The sequence below is a fragment of the Notolepis coatsorum genome (assembly GCF_963971535.1).
Source record: "Notolepis coatsorum genome assembly, chromosome: 6".
NCBI lineage: Eukaryota > Metazoa > Chordata > Actinopteri > Aulopiformes > Paralepididae > Notolepis > Notolepis coatsorum.
In genome coordinates this window covers 127,178,227-127,187,461 of record NC_140170.1, presented here as the reverse complement: position 1 = coordinate 127,187,461, position 9,235 = coordinate 127,178,227, and positions in this window count along the sequence as shown.

Below are 9,235 nucleotides of genomic sequence, written 5' to 3'. Positions count from 1 at the left end.
TGAGCTGGATTCGAACAGGCGAATCCAGCTCACAGCTTCGGGGTTGGTGACGAACGCAATCTCCGCTACGCCACCTAACCGCCCAGTCCCCCCCCCTTCTGCTGGATGACCATCGGACCGTATCTCTGAAAAAAGATGTACAGTAGTCAATGGCGAGAGACAAATAATTTCTTTGAATTGTGCCATGTATACTGTACATGTGTTCTTCTTGTTTAATGACAAGCAAGTTAGCTAACGTTATTGATCGTTTTTGATGCTATAACGTAACGTGACAATTACACTTTTAAATTGACAAACATCTTATTAGGTATAATTTATGGCACGATTTGAACAGGATACAAAATAATGTGATGATCCAGCGATCCAGTGGAAGGGGAGGGACCAGAGGGCCAGTGACCAGACATACATACATATTCAGTACAAGACAAACTGGTGGGAAAATACTCTCTCTCTCTCTCGTTCTCTTGTTCCTAAAGTTATGGGATACATGTCCCATAATTGAGTTAGAGTTGTCATAGACTTCAACTTCATCAATATTCATTCAATGTGTTCTTCTATAACATTTACATTTAGTCATTTAGCTGACACTTTTATCCAAAGTGACTTACAAATTGTGTACAACAAGTCATGACACCTCTGGCAGCTAAGGATAAGTGGAGAGGTATTGTTCATCAAACAGTGTTGAACTTGAGTGCTTCACTCTGATTGCATAGTAGTATAGACATATTAGCATAGTAAATGGTAAATGGCTGCTTTTTTATATAGCGCTTTTATCCAAAGCGCTTTACAATTTGTTCCTCACATTTTACCAATTCACTCACACATTCACACACCGACGGCAGAGGCAACCATGCAAGGTGCCAACCTGCTCATCGGGAGCAATTAGGGGTTAAGTGTCTTGCTCAAGGACACATCGACACGCTGCCCGGGAGGAGCGGCAATCGAACCGGGAACCTCCGGATTGCCAGACGACTGCTCTACCTCCCGAGCCACTGTCTCCCCAGTAGTAGATAGTAGTATAGACATAGGAAGTAATTTTTTTTAAATGTTTTTTTTTTTACATTTCAGATAATTGATTGAATAAGCTGTTTAGTTGGGGCGGTCAGGTGGCGTAGCGGAGATTGCGCTCGTCACCAATGCAAGAGGCTGCGGTCTCGACTCCCGGAGTCAGCATTGCTTGAGGCTTGGGCTGATCGCTATACTAACCCGTTTGGCTGGGTTAGGGGGAGGGCAAGTCATGGGTGGGAATCTGGCGTTGTGGACAGCCTACAGGTCAGGTCTGGGTGCTTGCTCAGCGGAGGCAGGACTTGATGAAGGCAGCGTGACCTCCCACGTGTTACACTTCACCAATGAGAGTCCTCGCTGCCAGGTGAAAAAAGAGTCACTGGCTGTTGCCGCGCGTGTCAGAGGAAGCGTGCGGATGACTTCAGGGTTCCCTTGTACCGACCAGTAGGAGAACATGCGCACAACAACCAGGTAGGGGGAATTGGCACAATGACTAAATTGGGACGGGGAGAAAACAGAGAAAAAAATCGGAGAAAGAGAGGATAAAAAAAAATAAAGAAATAAAGAATAAGCTGTTTAGTTGACAGTGGAAGATTGAGCAGGTTTCAGCTGTCCTGACTGTGGTGGAAAGTTCGTTTCACCGTTGTGGAGCCAAGACAGAGAATAGCCTGCTTCACTTTGATGACCCCCCCCCCCCCCCAGGAGCCCAAATAGGAGTGGGTCTCAGCTGGACGGAGATGCAGAGCCTAGGGGTCTTGAGGGTGTGTAGTTAGAGACCATTGACTGTGTGTGTGTGTGTAGGAGGGAGCCATTCCCCTCGTTGCGCAGTATGCCAGGTCAAGAACCTTTAAGTAGATGTGTGCGGCGATGGGAAGCCAGTGCAGCTCTCGGCTCTCTCAGAAGTGAGGTGATGTAGATCAGCCGGGCCGCTGCATTCTGTATGAGTTAAATGATGCTTTAACTCATAGCACTAAGTAAATTATGCTTATCTTTGCCACTGAGTGCATTTACATTAATATTCCAATATTACTCAGGGTACTCAATCATTGTTTTTGTGCAGGGTGGAGCATGTACTGTAAACATAGTATCTCATTTTCATTCTGCCAGATAAGCTGTCAAGATTATGATGAATTTAAGAAGCGTGCATTAAGCTGCCCTTCCTTCCCACACTCCTGTAAATCTAATGGGAGAGGGTAGTCCCATTGGTGATAACTAGTAATGTCAAGTTGGAGAGCTATTGCCCAGAAAGCTGTGGCTTATAAGGAACATGACTCTCTTGAGCTAATTTTATGCATTTTGCAATGTGTTTTATTGCTTTACATTTTTTACATCTCTGTTCGATGACGGGTACCTGAGGAGTATGCCCCCCCCCCCCCCCCCTCGCCCGATCACCCACCCACCAGTTTTCAACACCCTACTTTTCAAATAATGCATCATGTTGGTGTCACTATGTGTTAACTTGTTATTATTATTTATTCTTTATTAACAACAAACTATTTGTCAGCCAACTTCAGTATGGTAGTTGAGTCAGGTTGCTACCAGCCAGTTCATTACTGGCGGCCAATGTTTTCAGAATAAATTGAACACAGGTTGATTTTACAGTAGCAGCTGACTGGTGGCTGTTTACTCTAAGCCTTGAATGTCTAACTGTGATGTGTTTCTGTGATTACAGTTACAGTTTGTATGCTGCTTTCTCAGCATACAAACTTGAAGGGCCCACTTGAAAAAGAGCAATGGATCCTCTCATGTTAGTGTGACTACTCTAAACAGACCGGTATCACAGCTTTTGTCCAGTTCGACTTCCATTGTTCCATTTGTTGCTTCCCTGCAGACAGTTGTTAGCTGGTGTATCTCTTTCAGCCTGTGAAGAGAGATGTGTCTATATAATTACGTGGGACCGTTTGAGTCATTCTTGGTCCCTGGATGGTCCTCTTAATAGATGGGGGAGCTCTAATTGTTGTTTAAAACGCCGACTAGAGCTGCTAGCCACGCTGTAATGTCTCCCTGTCTCACTTGTCTTGTCTTGAGAGAGAGAGCGCAAGTAGAGGAAGACAGGGGTGTTGAGTGAGTGAGTGTGTGTGTTTATTTGTTTGTGTATGTGTGAGATTGCCTGTAAGTGTGAGTGGGGTTGAGTGTGTTTTGTCATGGGCTTCGTGGAGGAGGCAGTAGCCATTACCAGAACTAAACACAATCTCCACAGATCTCCAGCATGGTTATGTCCAGACATTTAAATATATATTTTTTTAAGTTTAGTCATTTAGCTGACGCTTTTATCCAAAGCGACTTACAAGTTCTGTACGAAGTCAGCAGGAAGGGTACGACTCTTACAACGGAGTAACAACAATGTTCATCAAACAGTGCTGAAACTTGGGTGCTGCAGTGATGAGTGCATACTAGTAGTAAAGACATATTAGTATAGTAGGAATAGTGCATGATAGTATAGCACACACACACACACACATGTGTGTGTGTTTGAGCAGCTGCTAGGCCCTAAGCTCCTTTCCTGAGACCTGCTTTCATCTTGGGGTGGCAGCCTTCTGTGTTTATAGAGAGGCTGGCTCACCACCAGCACCATGAAAGAGTCTGTGTGTGTGTGTGTTGAGGGGACATGTGATGTTTATGTACAGTGTGTGTCTGTATGTGTACATACATGTGTGAGCGTGTGATGTGTGTGATTGGCCATTTGATGTATCCGTTTATGTGTGTTTATGAGACAGAGAGAGCTTGTGTGAGACAGAGAGAGATAAAGCATGATCTTGTATGTGGGTGTGCATGAGCATGCAAGGTATGTCTATGAGAGTACTTGTGCACAGCATATGTCTGTGTGTGTGTGTGTGTGTGTGTGTGTGCATGTGTGCACATGCGTGTGTGTGGTTAATCCCCACTATCAGCCATGCTGTGAGTCTGTGAGGTATCATTACACCAGGGCCCTGTTCCTCGTACCTGGCTAACTGAGTTAGCCGGATAATTTTCAGGATAACTTGACATAAGCTAGACTTTTCGGTTCCCCGATGCACGTTTGTCTAAATCACTATGGCAACAGATACAAAAAAAAGTTTGAACCTGCTCCAGTGCAGAGTTTAGTTCAGTTAGCTGGATAAACTGGCCACGCCCTCGCAAAAAATGCCAGCTCCCTTCCTCACAGATTCTGAATGATGTTTTTGTGCTTCGTTTTTTCTATAGAGGGAGCTTTTGAAATGTAAAATAATAGTCCTAAAATGCTGATAATAAATCATATTCAGCCTATGGATTTACTTTGTCCTAAATAATGCACGTCATAGCTATACGGCGCTCGCGAGTCGCGACACACACTATGTGGTTATTTTATTTTAATAACGGAGCATTGCAAATGTGAATCCTGCAGGGATATTTTTTATGAATGAAACCTATCAGGCGTTTGGCTCTGATTCGTTTCATATTCTCCGCTGTGGATATATTTGCTTAACGGAGCGCCCGGATTGTGTTTCATTCAAGCATAAATAGAAGCGTCTTTATGTGTGGATTGTGGATGTGAATTACGACGAATCTGAATCTGTGGATTGTTGAATTGTATCACTGTCACTCACACGTTATTGTGATATTGTAACTGGGATTAAAATGTCCGAGGAGATGTGCTGTTTGACGGACTTGATGACATGGACGTGACTTGAGAAAAGCGAATGAGCAATTGCAAGCCTTTGACGTTTTGATGAATGAATTTTGAGAAAATGCATTTATCTGTTCAAGCACTGTTATCTGATGATGAACAAGAGGGTGATGAACATGACTGGTGTCACTGGTATAAACCAAAGGTTAATCAATTCAATGCATGTATGGATGATGTCCGAAACAAATTAAAACCTGATTACTAGTAAAACTGTATAGCCTCCAAGCCTCTCTGACACGTTATTTCCGGGGTCGCGCCTTGAAAACTTTGGGAACCATGTATTTATATAGTACATGATACCTAAGCACATACAGTACAGATATCCTCATAAGTATCTATTAATTCGTATCAATTAGATACTATCATACTCTTTAGGCTTGTTTTGATCTACTTATTCTGAAAGAGTTGAACTAATTATTTTCGCTAGCAAGATCTCATTAGATTATTCATTCCATTAAGCCTACTGCCAGCAGGCACATTTAAAGAAATATAATCTGATTGATTGGGGTAATGAGGGACTTAACATTAGCCTATATATATGTATTTAACTTGTCGGCAAGGCTATTGAGCTGTACTGTATTGTACCCATTCTGCAATCCGTTAATAAAGTTTACAATCAATCAATCAATCAATGCCGTTAGAAAATCAGGATTTCTGCGATCGACACCTGCTGTCTTTTCAGGTGAGGCGGCCGCGCGCAATTATCCTGAGTATCAAGTCTGGTTTGAATTAACGAGAGTGAATCAGCGTTCGAGGAACAGGGAAAGCCTGGTTTCAAACATCGGGTTAATTGAATCTGGCTAATGGGACTTTTGATCGACTTAGTTGAACCAGGTACGGGGAATAGGCGACACAACAATCTCTTTGTTTTCATCACATTGTCTGGGAGACAGCAGCCCTGTGGAGATCAAGGCACTACCACTGTAGGGTTAGAGCTTCTATTCCCTGTAGCTCAATGAGAGTATAGCACTAACACTGAAAGGGTTAAGTGTCTGACTTTCTGTGTAAATCAGTGGTTAGAGCATGGCACTAACACTGCATACGGTTAAGGATTCCATTCTCTCAGTAGCTTTATTGGTATGGTATTACTACTACCAGGGCGACAGTGACTCAGGAGGTAGTCTGCTAAAGGGTCCTGGTTCTATTCCGGATGCTCCCGGCAGCGTGTCAACGTGTCCTTAAGCAAGACACTTAACCCCTAACTGCTTGGTGTGTGAATGCGAGACATAAGTAGTAAAGTGCTTTGGATACAATATACAGTCCATTTACCATTCCCTATGCAGCTCAATAGGCAAAGCATGGCACAGGAATAAAACCCTTAGCCCTGTTTGCTATTGGTACCAATCATGTTGTCGATCGGTATAGTCCTTTCTCAGCCCAATCTATGCTGTTCTTCATACTGGAGACATGCAGCACCAATGGGGCCATGTTTCAGTCTGTAGTACAAGCCCTGAAATACATGTTGACCCAAAGTAAAGACATTTGTTTTTGAGTATAATTAATTAATTAAGTGCTTCTGCAGTGACCTCACTGACTTTACATTAGTAAAGGGGCTGGGGATCCAGTATACAGCAGAATATGGATTGTGCTGAGAAAGAACTCTACCCTTCGACAACATCCTTGATAAGTAGGAAATACAGCTAGGGGTAAATAATTCTGAACTTTAATGGTTCCATTCCTACATGGATCACACAGAAATATATGCATTCATGTTTCTGTAAAATGTTTTGGATTAATACAAGTTGAAGTGCCGTCCTAAACTACACTCATACCAGTAGGTCCTTTTCAAGAGTATAGCCATAGTAAACTGTCTATTCTCAGCCTCATCACACCTATATCATTCATCACAGATATACAGAGGACACAACTTTCTGGTCACAGCACAATCATCTCTCTCCTGTCTTGGTAGCAACATTAAGTGACAACATTACAGTATGTCGTCTGGATGTCAAATACAGGATAAACCAGGAGTCCAGTGTTTTTCTGTGTGATCTTCATTTATTAGAATGGCATGTATGGAAAGAGAACAGAGAGTCACAAACACAAGGGGTTCATATACAAATAACAAACCGTCCCATCGTCACAGGGAGGAACTCAACCAGGATGACAGAGTGATGGTAGCACTTATACTCAGTAGGATATTTTGTAATAACGTTTTTTTCATGTTCAAGTGCAATACAATACTCATAATCATAGTCATTTCATTGCAGCTGTTCGTTCATAGAGAGAAAGAGTGTGTGTGTGTGTGTGTGTGTGTGTGTGTGTGTGTGTGTGTGTGTGTGCTCAGTGGGAGTTGGAATGAGAGCGTGGGTATTGTATATTTCTTCTCTATGGTGGATGAAGTCTTGTGCAGCATGGCTGAAACCCTCAACCCAATGCCTTGGTGGCCCAAGGACCTGGCTTCTACATCACATTCACCCCAGAGAGCAATTTGCACTTAAAAAAAAACATACTTTTTTACTAAACTAGAGCCACAACTAGTAAGTTGTGCTGCTGCAGACTATTATCTATTATTATCCTATTTATTTTTCCTCAAAAGAAGATGCATGACTTGGTCAGATTTAACAAGGAGGCCGCTGGTGGTGCTCACTTGGCAGGACAAATGTAATGCATTGTTCCTACACTTAACCAATCGACCATGTTCACACGGCGGCCATTTTGCTCTTATGTCATGCTCATGATGGGATTCCCACCTTGGGTGGGAACAGGGTGGAAAGGAATCCCATTTTGAGCATGACATAAGAGCAAAATGGCCGCTGTGTAAACATGGTCAATGGCTGGTGGATTTCAAAAGTCAACAGCCACTTTCACTTTCAGGGACCATGATGGAAATAAGTGCTTGCACTTTCTCATGTTTTTATCCCTTGGATGCTGTCTTTTACTCCACAATAAAAATCAATCAATCAATCAATCAATCAATCAATCAATCACTGTTTTACTTGTCACGTTTCTTTTAAGGGTAGAAAATATCCTGGTTATCTGCCAAAGGTAACTAAGAAGTCTGATGGAGTAAACAAAACCCACCACCAACTTAATACCAGCATGTGGCTGGTGTTCATTTTGAATGCTTGTTCCATTCTATCAATACATTTGGTACAAATTGGTCTTTGGGGGAAACGCTTTGCCAACCAGACACCAAGTCTATTTAGCCCTTTCGTTTCAGCTATAGCTTCACAAGCACTGCCACAATCCCTGATGGACAATATACAGGGCGCCTGGCTGGACAACACACATGTTTTGCATAGACATCAATTTTCAAGTCAAACTCATGCAAATGGGGGATGGGGGGGGGGGGGGGGGTGATGATCAAGATGAAATGAGATGAAGACAAAATTAAAGAAAATGACAACAAACTACAAAACCCAAACTAAATGTTGGAGGTGGAGAGAACAGATGAGTCAGGTGATTTAACAAGTGTCCACAGTTCAGTTCATCAAGATTATCTGAGTTTATAAAAATAAGTGAGTTCATATACCACATTATTTTTTTTTCTTCAATAAAAACAAACAAGACGAACAGATAACTCTATGCATCGACCACCCATTGAGTTAAATAGCCATGGATGTTTGTTACATGTGTTCCAGCTGAAAAGGACACACAGACTGGCCTGGCACTGTTGCTCTGCAACGTGTCGCTACTCATCCTCATCTCGCTCGCTCTGGTTAGTATTGCTTTTCTTTCACACTATTTGTGAACAAGGAGTCAGTGCAATAACCATGGCCTGTGTGTGTGTTTGCTTGAGTGTATATGTGAGTGTATGTTTGTTTGTGTGTATGCGGTATTCATTTACATTTATGGACCTTTGACCTTGCAGGTGTGTGTCTGTGCCTAGTGTGTGAGTTGTTGATATGTCAATTCATGATGTGTGTATGTGTATGTGTACGTGTTTGTGTGTGTTTGTGTATGTGTGTGTTTGTGTATGTGTATGTGTGTGTGTGTTAGAGTGAGGCCAAGCAAACATGCAGCATTAGTCTCAGAGACTCTGACAAGGGCTGTTACCATGCAGAGCACCAGTTAGTTGGAAAGCCATCATTAGGTGAAAAAAAGCTTCCCTCGCTACTTTCTTATATATAAAGATGGATTCTGACATTTGTTCAAACACGTGTTCCTGGTTAGATAGTGTGTGGTAATAATGTTTGGTTGAACTGACAAGTGTGAAAAAACACTATTCTTCTAACTAACAAAACATCAGATTACTATAATTATTGTTACATTAATATTTTTTTTAGGAAATAAATACCTACTCATGTAGTCAGAAGGAAAATACATTTTTGCCACCGAGTTAATTCGGACTTCAGTACACAACAGAGAAAAAAAATCTAGTAGTTGTTTACAGTATTTACCTGCAGCCATGTCAGAGAAACAATTTTTTTTTTAATTGTGTAAGTAATACTCATCATAATAACTTACAAATAAATTAAACAACACATTTTCAAATGAACTGTGAACAAAAAGCATGTAGAAAATGCTAAAGAATAACTATACTATACAACAACAACAAATACTTAAACAAACAAAACAAAAAAGAAAAAAAAAAGAAGGAAAGCTGTATACAAGATTGTATACAGGAAGTGGTTGTATACA